At 38.3% G+C, this 12,043-nt stretch overlaps 1 pseudogene; it reads left to right on the top strand.

The window, feature by feature from the left end:
• Window positions 1-593: 593 nt before the first annotated feature.
• On the top strand, window positions 594-11,190 carry LOC123891283 (annotated as a pseudogene).
• The last annotated feature ends 853 nt before the right edge of the window (window positions 11,191-12,043 follow it).

Raw genomic sequence — 12,043 nt, 5'->3', positions numbered from 1 at the left:
CGGATAAAAATTTCTAACTAATTACTTGTTGAAAATTATTTTAGTTATGTTCAGTATCTTTGTTTAGATGTAATCGACAACTACTTGTTAAATTATACCCATAAATAGCTAGTCAATTTTTTTCCCTTTTTCTAAATGACTTGTTGCATTGTCACATTTCTAATAAATTTTTAACGGATTTTTGTTGTTGTTGAAACTGCTTGACAATAAATAAAAATACCTCAGACACCTAAAAAAAGGATTCAAAGTGTGAGTTGGTTTGTAAAAAAAAGTAAGAAACTTGAAATCTCTCCTCATCAAAGGTATGACAACCTTTAAGATTTCAATTATAAAAGTAGGAAACATGCAAGATCTCTACATCTTCACAAAGTTGTCTTCTACCAATTTTTAATTTTAAAATTTCTTCGAAGTTCGAGAAGAAGCAAATATTCATTATGACGTCTCACGTGGTTCACATTTTCATCCAATTAATTTTCCTATGACATTTCAAACACTTATTTTAATGTCTATATATAAATTTATGAAAAAGAATAACATTAAAAGCAAAATTCATAACTAATTATGTAACAATAATCATTCACGTGCAGGTAAACATGAGATTGATCTCTAAATCATTTATTTTCTCATTATCAATACTTGTGATGCTATCAAGCACAACTTACTCACAAATAAAGTCTTCTAATATTCAATCAGCAACATATTTGTCAGAAAAGTTTGAAGTGGGGCCCGGAGAAGTTGTGTCAAAATCAATGTTTGATATTGAGTTTCCAACGGGTCATATAGGAGTCAAGAGCTTTGACGTTGATATAGTTGATGAACAAGGGAATTCTGTACCATTGCATGAAACTTACTTTCATCATTATTTTGCTATAAAATATATTATAAATAAAACTCATGATTTTAATGATCTTACCAAACCTTTTGGGGGTGCCATCTTCAAAAGAAACGACGGAACATGCAACGAAGCTATTCTTCCACATTATTGGGGTTTTGGAAGTGAATCACGGGGAACAAGTACAAAAATTCCCGATCCATTTGCAGTTGAACTAGGAAACCCTGCAAATATTCCAGAAGGGTGGGAAGAGAAATGGCTATTTAACATCATGGTCATTGATACACGGGGCACAAAAAATAGGAAAAGCTGCACTGAATGTAGGTGTGACCAATTTAATCTCCCACAAAATTTCTATAATGTGTCAACTGAAATCATGGAAAACCATTGAGCCCCGAATATAAAGGAGGAATCTTTTGTTGCAAAGATAACTTTCAATGCAAATTAATAAAGGGATTTGAAGCACCACGGAGAAAGCTTGCCTTAAGATACAAAGTAACATGGGTTGACTGGGACCAACACCAAATTCCACTTAGATTTTATATACTTGACTCCACTGATCGAATTAGAACAAATGGTTCCGAAACAATCCACGATTGTCTGGTAAATAAGTTATTTAAATTACATTTTTCAATTCATGATCAATTAATTATGTCATGATCAAGACGTAGCTTAACTGATTGAGCTTGAACTCATAAAAAGGAGGCTCAAAGAAACTACAGTTACTAACATAGTATATTCGAACCTAATTAACATTTTCATCTAAAAATAAAAAGAGAATAAGTTTTAAAACCTTATGATATATAATAGTTATTTATTGCATTGCTCGTTGGATGAAAATGAGTTACAAAGATTTCTTAATTTGTTACAGGCAGAGTATACTATTCCAGAAAATAATAGTGGTGACCGTTTTCACGTTCAAAAATCTAGCATCCCCATGAAAAAAGGTGGTTATCTTATCTATGGCACTGCTCATATGCATACGGGTGTTGTTAATGCAACACTTTACGGACAGGTACGGTTTAATATTAATTTGAACAAGTTTTATTAAACTTGATTGTTTTTGCTTAATTTATTTCTTTTATGATAATAATGTTTCTTAATTCCACATATAGTCAAAATAATATTGTCAGATCGTGCTTGCATAATCTATAATATTTTTTGTTTTGGATTAATTAATTAGGATGGAAGGACATTGTGTACATCAACACCAAAATATGGAACAGGAAAGGAAGCAGGGAATGAGGAAGGCTATCTTGTTGAAATGTCTGTATGTTATCCAACACCAGGTTCAATCAAGATTAATGATGGTGAAACTGTGACGGTAGAATCAAGATATAAAAATGAATTTATCACTGGAGCTGTAACGACCCATTTTTCGTATTCGTATATTTTATTAAATGTTATTTTATTTATTAATTGGCTTTTATTATTTTAGTGAGCGACGAATAATTATTTAGCCGATCGTAAGTTATTAGGCGCGAGAACCTTGTTTTAGGCTTAAAGGGGCGTGAGAGGTTATGGGCCTAAGCCATTTGGGCTTGGTTCATGACATGAGAAGTAGTATAAGTAGCAAGTCAAACATATGAATAGTATCATAAATTCATTTCTTTGAGTTTGAGTGAGTAGAAGCAAGATAGAGCAAGAGCTAGGGGTTTGGCTAAGAGAAAGCTTGAGCAAGAGAAGGCTTGGATCATCATCTTTGCTTAAGGTAAGAGATTAGAATTCATGATTCTTGAGTGGTAAGGAGAGGGGAGATTGTCTATGTCTCCGTTCCCGAACTCTCCCACTCAATTTCTTTTAGATTTTGATTAAGCTTTTGTATGTGAGTATGATGTTCTTCATCATCACTTTGTATGTGTTAATCACTAGTTTGATTTCATGAAAAATATGTATGTGTTTGGATCATTTTTGGAAAGTTTATGAAAGTTGCTTAAAACTCAAGTAATTGCCATGATTTTGATTGTTAGAGGTATTTGGATGTTTGGAAGGGATGATTAATGTTCCTTGATACCATATATGTTTGGAATGGCTGTTTATATGAATTTATAACATGTTTGAATGAATTTTTGAGTTGATTTGAGGTTAAACCGCCTTAGATAACTCAAGAACAGATATTCTGTTCTGGTGTGGTTCGCTAAGCGACCAGGAGTTCGCTGTAGCGAACAGGTTCGCTGAAGCTCGCCAATGCTCGCCATGAGCAGGTGACTTCCGGGTGAGGTTCGCGTAGGCTCGCTAAGCCTTCGCTCAGCGAATAGTTCGTTGAAGCTCGCCAATGCTCGCCATGAGCAGGTTACTTCCTGGTGTGGTTCGCTATGTCTCGCTAAGGCTTCGCTTAGCGAAGGCCTCTGTGACAGCAATTTTTGTTGATGTTTGTAAGTGTGGTTAGGCACTTGTAACATGGTTTAAGAGTATCCTTACATGATTGTTGATACATGTTGATACTGTTAATGCTTATTGTTAATCGTTATATGATTGATAAACGTGTATGCAATAAGTGTAGCTTAAAGTGAGCAATGTTATGTTTTGGCATTAATTTGCAATGTTAAGTGAATGTGTTAGGATTGTGTTCCCGCATTCATAAAAGAGTAGCTTCGAGCTAGAGAATATCATATGGTTGATATGTGTATGCATACATGCATTCATGATTGTATGTGAACATTGGAAACTTGGGTTCCAATAACGAAAATGGATTATGTGTCCATAATGAAGCCGAGGATCGGATTAGATGAATCCATGAGTCCAGAGCTGCTATCCAACAGGATATAAAACTGTTTTGGCTTATCCAAGGGAGATAAGATGGTTCGGTAAGTTCCGACATATCCAGCATGATATAAAACTGTTCTTGGTCCACCGTTGGTGTGACATCTTGGTACCACATGCATTTAGTTATGTCTAGGGATGGCATGACAGTGAATTAATTGGCATTAGATACCTTAGGGTAAATGCGCATATATTTGATAAATGGTACGTGACATTATTTGGTTGAATTGTGTTGAACTTTATTAATTGATAATCGTTTAGTGCGATGTTTTGGCGTGAGTTAGAATATGTATGATGTAGTTCGAAAGTGTAAGACCTTCCTTATGCTCGTATGATATGCGATTATGTTTTCTAACTCTCTGCTTTGTGTTATTTGCTGGACCTTTGGGGGTTCAGATATTCAGGCTGAGGACTGTGCCGACGTTTAGACTGCTGTTTTAGCCGGGCGTTGAAGTACCTTTTGGTGAGGAGACTTAGCACAGATTACTCCTCTTAGTACTAGCTTTTGACTAGAGTTTGTAAATAGTGAATGCTCTGGTAATGTAACATCGAGTCGGGGTTTACGCTTGGATTTCATCGTATATCGGTGTTACCTTTTTGTTATGCTAGTTCTTGTATAAGTGACATCCTTAGGGATGAATATGGCTTATGTATATATATATATGCATGCTTGGTTTGATTGGAATCCGCTGTTGCTTTTCATGTTAAATTTCATGATGCTCTGTGTGTATGCTTGTGTTTTAATTACCGCGTGGCACTCTGCCTTTACACTTGTTGAAAAGTTTTTAAAATTACGTTTTTAAGGGTAGTATGGGTTAGGGTGTTACAATAGTGGTATCAGAGCAGGTCGGTTCGTGTGAACCAATTAGGACTTTTCTTTTCCCCGTATGAGCATGTGTAGGGAACACTGTTAGTACTTTCTAACGTCTAGTTGTGATTCGTTCAGGAATCATGGCTGCTGCGAGAACGAATGCTCAGATTGCGGAGGCTTTGGCCGCACTCACCAACATTGTGGTTAGAGATCACCAACCTGGAAGAGAGGTAGAGATGAGGTTGGAACGGTTCATGAAGCAGAAACCGCCAACATTTACCGGAGGTTACAACCCGGATGGAGCTCACAAGTGGCTGGAGGAACTTGAAATAATTTTTGAAGCAATGGATTGTTCCGAGGAAGGGAAGACAACCCTTGGGACATATGTGTTGCGTGAGGAAGCGAACGTGTGGTGGAAGAATGCTAAGTTGAGGCTAGGACCCGGTGGTATGGCTATACCATGGGCAATGTTTAAAAGAGAATTTTTGGTTAAGTATTTTCCTGTTGATGTGAAGAACAAGAAAGTGGTGGAATTCATGGAGTTGAAACAGGGAAATATGACGGTAGCTGACTATGCCGTCAAGTTTGAGACTTTGTGTGCGTTTAGCCCGCATTACAACACTTTGGAAGCGGAGAACGACAAGTGTGTGAAGTTTGAAAGTGGTCTACGTCCAGACATTAAGCATATGATTGGATTTTCACAGATAAGGGATTTTGCGACCCTTGTGAACAAGAGTAGGATTTGTGATGAAGATGGTAGAGCTAAGGTGAACTACTACAAAGCTGTGAACGACCGAAAAGGGAAAGGACAAGAGCGCGGAAAACCTTATGACAACCGCGGTAAAGGGAATACAAGTGGTGGTAAGAAGCCGGTGAATGGGAGTTGTTACAACTGTGGAGAAAGGGGTCATATGTCTTATGATTGCCCGAAGAAAGGGGATAGGTGTAAGAATTGTGGAAAGCTGGGCCACAAGACCGAAGTGTGTAGGACAAGGGTGGTGTGTTTCAACTGTGGTGAAGAAGGCCACAAGAGTCCGACTTGTAAGAAGCCCAAGAAGGTGATGGGCAAGGTGTTTGCTTTGAGTGGAGAGGATGCTAGCCTTGAGGACAATCTCATTAGAGGTACGTGTTTCATCTATAACACTCCTTTAATTGCGATTATAGATACGGGAGCGACGCATTCTTTTATTTCTTTGGATTGTGTGAAGCGTCTTAGTATTCCAGTAACGGATATGATGGGTAGGATGGAAATAGAAACTCCTGCTAATGGTTCAGTGATTACCCGACAAGTATGTCGTAACTGCCCTGTAACCATTTTTGATAAGCACTTTGGTATGGATTTAGTGTGTATTCCACTTAGTGGTATGGATGTAATTTTTGGTATGAATTGGTTAATCTTCAACCGAATTCATATCAACTGTCGTGAGAAGGCCGTTGTTTTTCCGAAGCCGGAGGAGAACTTGCATTTGATGAGCGGGAAGGAAGTATCGGAAGCGTTGAAAGAACATGCCGAGATGTTCATGATGTTTGCATCATTGAAACTCGAAGGAGGAGTTAAGATAGAAGAGTTACCGATCGTTTGTGAATTCCCAGATGTGTTTCCGGATGATATATCTGACGTGCCTCCGAAGCGAGAGGTAGAGTTTTCTATCGACCTAGTACCTGGAACTAGCCCGATATCGATGGCGCCGTATCGAATGTCAGCGTCTGAGTTGAATGAATTGAAGAAGCAACTTGAAGAGCTGCTTGAGAAGAGGTTTGTTCGACCGAGTGTTTCGCCATGGGGAGCGCCGGTATTGCTTGTGAAGAAGAAAGATGGAAGCATGAGATTATGTATAGACTATCGTCAGTTGAACAAAGTGACGATCAAGAATAAATATCCACTCCCAAGGATAGATGATTTGATGGATCAACTAGTTGGAGCGTGCGTGTTTAGTAAGATAGATTTGAGATCTGGATACCATCAGATTAGAGTGAAGACGGAAGACATACCTAAGACTGCATTTAGGACGAGGTATGGGCACTACGAGTATTCAGTTATGCCGTTTGGTGTGACCAATGCACCTGGAGTTTTCATGGAGTATATGAACCGAATTTTCCATTCATTTTTGGATAGATTCGTGGTGGTGTTCATTGACGACATTTTGATTTACTCAAAATCCGAGGAAGAGCACGAAGAGCACTTGAGGATTGTTTTGCAAGTCTTGAAGGAGAAGAAGTTGTATGCCAAGTTGTCGAAGTGTGAATTTTGGATGAAAGAGGTGAGTTTCCTAGGGCATATAATTTCAAGTGGAGGAATCGCGGTAGATCCTGCGAAGGTTGACGCTGTGTCACAGTGGGGAACGCCGGAATCTGTTTCAGAGATTAGAAGTTTCCTTGGTTTAGCCGGTTATTATAGAAGATTCATCGAAGGTTTTTCGAAGTTGGCTTTGCCGTTAACCAAGTTGACGAGGAAAGATCAAGCGTTTGTTTGGGATGGTATTTGTGAGAAGAGTTTCCAAGAGCTCAAGAGAAGATTGACTACTGCACCCGTGTTGATTTTACCTGATGCCAAAGAGTCGTTCGTCGTGTATTGCGATGCTTCGAAGTTAGGACTTGGCGGAGTGCTTATGCAAGGGGGTAATGTGGTAGCATATGCTTCAAGGCAACTGAAGGTTCACGAGAGGAACTATCCGACGCATGATTTGGAGTTAGCCGCAGTGGTGTTTGCTTTGAAAGTGTGGAGACACTACTTGTATGGATCGAGGTTTGAAGTGTTTAGTGATCACAAGAGTTTGAAGTACTTATTCGACCAGAAGGAGTTGAATATGAGGCAACGTAGATGGCTCGAATTCTTAAAGGACTACGATTTTGAATTGAGTTATCACCCCGGAAAAGCCAATGTAGTGGCCGATGCATTAAGTAGGAAAACTTTGCATATGTCATCATTGATGGTGAGAGAGTTAGAGTTGATTGAAGAATTCCGAGACTTGAGTCTTGTGTGTGAGGTTACTTCTTCAAGTGTGAAGCTTGGAATGTTAAGATTGACGAATCCTTTTCTTGAAGATATTAAAGAACGTCAGAAATCGGATAAGAAATTGATGGAGAAGATGGTACTCATCAATGAAGGCAAGGAGACCAATATCAAGATTGACGAGAGTGGAGTCATGAGATTTCACGGAAGAGTTTGTGTACCGGATGTACCCGAATTGAAGAGAATGATCATGGAAGAAGGTCACAGAAGTGGTTTGAGTATTCATCCTGGAGTAACCAAGATGTATCAGGATTTGAGGAAGTTATTTTGGTGGCCGGGAATGAAGAGGCAAATTTCTGAATTTGTTTATTCATGTTTAACTTGTCAGAAATCGAAGATTGAACATCAGAAGCCGTTTGGTTTGTTACAACCAATGTTTATACCCGAATGGAAATGGGATAGCATTGCAATGGATTTTGTGGGAGGTTTACCGAAGACCAAGAAAAGTAACGAGGTGATTTGGGTAGTGGTAGATCGTCTGACGAAGTGTGCTCACTTCATTGCTATCAGGAAAGGTACTTTGGTGCCTAAGTTGGCCGAGATTTATGTGGAGCAGATTGTGAAGCTACATGGTATTCCAACAAGTATTATTTCGGATAGAGATCCGAGATTTACTTCCAGATTTTGGGAAAGCTTGCAAGAAGCTTTAGGAACGAAGTTGAGGTTGAGTTCAGCTTATCATCCTCAGACAGATGGTCAGTCGGAGAGGACGATACAATCCTTAGAGGATTTGTTGAGGGCTTGTGTTTTGGAGCAAAACGTGAATTGGGATTCTTGTTTGCCGTTGGTAGAGTTTACGTACAACAACAGTTACCATTCTAGTATCGGAATGGCACCGTTTGAGGCTTTGTATGGGAGAAGGTGTAGGACACCTCTGTGTTGGTATGAAACTGGAGAAGGTGCAATTCTTGGACCAGAGATTGTACAAGAAACAACAGAGAAGATTCGGATGATTCGTGAGAAGATGAAAGTGTCTCAGAGTCGACAGAAGAGTTATCATGATAAGAGGAGGAAGGACATTGAATTCCAAGAGGGGGATCATGTATTCCTACGAGTTACATCGACTACTGGAGTAGGACGTGCGTTGAAGTCAAGGAAGTTGACATCGAGGTTTATTGGGCCGTTTGAGATTTTGAAGCGAGTTGGGAAAGTTGCGTATAGGATTGCATTACCGCCATCATTGGCGAATTTGCACGATGTTTTTCATGTATCACAGTTGCGCAAGTATGTGTCTGATCCGACACACGTAATTGAATCGGACGATGTTCAAGTGAGGGATGACTTGACCATCGAGACTGTGCCTTTGAGAATCGAAGGGAGAGAAGTGAAGAGGTTGAGAAACAAAGAGATTGCATCCGTGAAAGTCGTGTGGGGAGGACCGGCTGGTGAGAATGCGACGTGGGAGTTGGAAAGCAAGATGAGAGATTCTTATCCCGATCTGTTTCTAGGTAATTTCGAGGGCGAAATTCTTTTAAGGGGGGTAGGATTGTAACGACCCATTTTTCGTATTCGTATATTTTATTAAATGTTATTTTATTTATTAATTGGCTTTTATTATTTTAGTGAGCGACGAATAATTATTTAGCCGATCGTAAGTTATTAGGCGCGAGAACCTTGTTTTAGGCTTAAAGGGGCGTGAGAGGTTATGGGCCTAAGCCATTTGGGCTTGGTTCATGACATGAGAAGTAGTATAAGTAGCAAGTCAAACATATGAATAGTATCATAAATTCATTTCTTTGAGTTTGAGTGAGTAGAAGCAAGATAGAGCAAGAGCTAGGGTTTTGGCTAAGAGAAAGCTTGAGCAAGAGAAGGCTTGGATCATCATCTTTGCTTAAGGTAAGAGATTAGAATTCATGATTCTTGAGTGGTAAGGAGAGGGGAGATTGTCTATGTCTCCGTTCCCGAACTCTCCCACTCAATTTCTTTTAGATTTTGATTAAGCTTTTGTATGTGAGTATGATGTTCTTCATCATCACTTTGTATGTGTTAATCACTAGTTTGATTTCATGAAAAATATGTATGTGTTTGGATCATTTTTGGAAAGTTTATGAAAGTTGCTTAAAACTCAAGTAATTGCCATGATTTTGATTGTTAGAGGTATTTGGATGTTTGGAAGGGATGATTAATGTTCCTTGATACCATATATGTTTGGAATGGCTGTTTATATGAATTTATAACATGTTTGAATGAATTTTTGAGTTGATTTGAGGTTAAACCGCCTTAGATAACTCAAGAACAGATATTCTGTTCTGGTGTGGTTCGCTAAGCGACCAGGAGTTCGCTGTAGCGAACAGGTTCGCTGAAGCTCGCCAATGCTCGCCATGAGCAGGTGACTTCCGGGTGAGGTTCGCGTAGGCTCGCTAAGCCTTCGCTCAGCGAATAGTTCGTTGAAGCTCGCCAATGCTCGCCATGAGCAGGTTACTTCCTGGTGTGGTTCGCTATGTCTCGCTAAGGCTTCGCTTAGCGAAGGCCTCTGTGACAGCAATTTTTGTTGATGTTTGTAAGTGTGGTTAGGCACTTGTAACATGGTTTAAGAGTATCCTTACATGATTGTTGATACATGTTGATACTATTAATGCTTATTGTTAATCGTTATATGATTGATAAACGTGTATGCAATAAGTGTAGCTTAAAGTGAGCAATGTTATGTTTTGGCATTAATTTGCAATGTTAAGTGAATGTGTTAGGATTGTGTTCCCGCATTCATAAAAGAGTAGGTTCGAGCTAGAGAATATCATATGGTTGATATGTGTATGCATACATGCATTCATGATTGTATGTGAACATTGGAAACTTGGGTTCCAATAACGAAAATGGATTATGTGTCCATAATGAAGCCGAGGATCGGATTAGATGAATCCATGAGTCCAGAGCTGCTATCCAACAGGATATAAAACTGTTTTGGCTTATCCAAGGGAGATAAGATGGTTCGGTAAGTTCCGACATATCCAGCATGATATAAAACTGTTCTTGGTCCACCGTTGGTGTGACATCTTGGTACCACATGCATTTAGTTATGTCTAGGGATGGCATGACAGTGAATTAATTGGCATTAGATACCTTAGGGTAAATGCGCATATATTTGATAAATGGTACGTGACATTATTTGGTTGAATTGTGTTGAACTTTATTAATTGATAATCGTTTAGTGCGATGTTTTGGCGTGAGTTAGAATATGTATGATGTAGTTCGAAAGTGTAAGACCTTCCTTATGCTCGTATGATATGCGATTATGTTTTCTAACTCTCTGCTTTGTGTTATTTGCTGGACCTTTGGGGGTTCAGATATTCAGGCTGAGGACTGTGCCGACGTTTAGACTGCTGTTTTAGCCGGGCGTTGAAGTACCTTTTGGTGAGGAGACTTAGCATAGATTACTCCTCTTAGTACTAGCTTTTGACTAGAGTTTGTAAATAGTGAATGCTCTGGTAATGTAACATCGAGTCGGGGTTTACGCTTGGATTTCATCGTATATCGGTGTTACCTTTTTGTTATGCTAGTTCTTGTATAAGTGACATCCTTAGGGATGAATATGGCTTATGTATATATATATGCATGCTTGGTTTGATTGGAATCCGCTGTTGCTTTTCATGTTAAATTTCATGATGCTCTGTGTGTATGCTTGTGTTTTAATTACCGCGTGGCACTCTGCCTTTACACTTGTTGAAAAGTTTTTAAAATTACGTTTTTAAGGGTAGTATGGGTTAGGGTGTTACAGGAGCTATGGGACATATCTACATCTATTTGGCTGATCAACTGCCATACGAAACATAGACTTCAAACTTTATGAATTTGCAATTATTTGATGTAGAGTTTCTTTATTATTCATATTCTATTTAACAATCAATTAATTGATCTCAAGAGATTAAAGAGCTCCTATTTGAATTTTGATTGGAATAATTCTTGGGTAGAATTTACTTATTTCACGTTAAAATTTTAGATTATCATAGACCACTTTCCGTATGATCTGGAAAGTTAAGGCAAAAAAAAAAAAAAAAATTAACATTAATTGTTTCTTGTCAAGAAGAAAAAATATTGCATTTGACGATAATAAGGGTTCTAAATCAAGTTTTCCCCTTTAAATTCAATTAAAGGTTTTTGTAAAATGGTATTTTTAGAAAATTAAATATTTCAAATAAGACACTTATAATGAGATAAAGAGAGTAATAATCAGAATATAATATGGTCACTGCAACTCGATTGATACAATAATAATTATGAGTCTGACAAGTAGTAAACAAGTTACCACTATGCCGCAAATAAAAAAAATTTAAAATCCTTAAATTTTCTCAACCATAAATGTCCGTAAAACATTATTCAAGAATTGTGTTTGATTGGGAAGAGAAAAGCTAATATAAATGAAATAGAACACACTGCTCAATAGATACAATGAATTCCTGCTCTATGGAGTCTTAAGCCATGCTTTTCTTTAGCACGATTTTAACTTATTTTGTTCATATAAATTCTAGACATTGTGGAGTGAAAACTTCATTCGTTAGACACACACAGATACACGCAACATTTAACTTTCGAGCTTAACATACAAGATTCCACCCGAAGAATTAATTATCTCTTCTGTTTCATAACTAGATCAAAGTCGCGGATAGGCCCTTGGCCCAGTCCAGAA

The sequence above is a fragment of the Trifolium pratense genome, linkage group LG1 (genome assembly GCF_020283565.1).
Source record: "Trifolium pratense cultivar HEN17-A07 linkage group LG1, ARS_RC_1.1, whole genome shotgun sequence".
Taxonomy (NCBI): Eukaryota; Viridiplantae; Streptophyta; class Magnoliopsida; order Fabales; family Fabaceae; genus Trifolium; species Trifolium pratense.
This window is presented reverse-complemented; position numbering and strand designations above follow the sequence as displayed.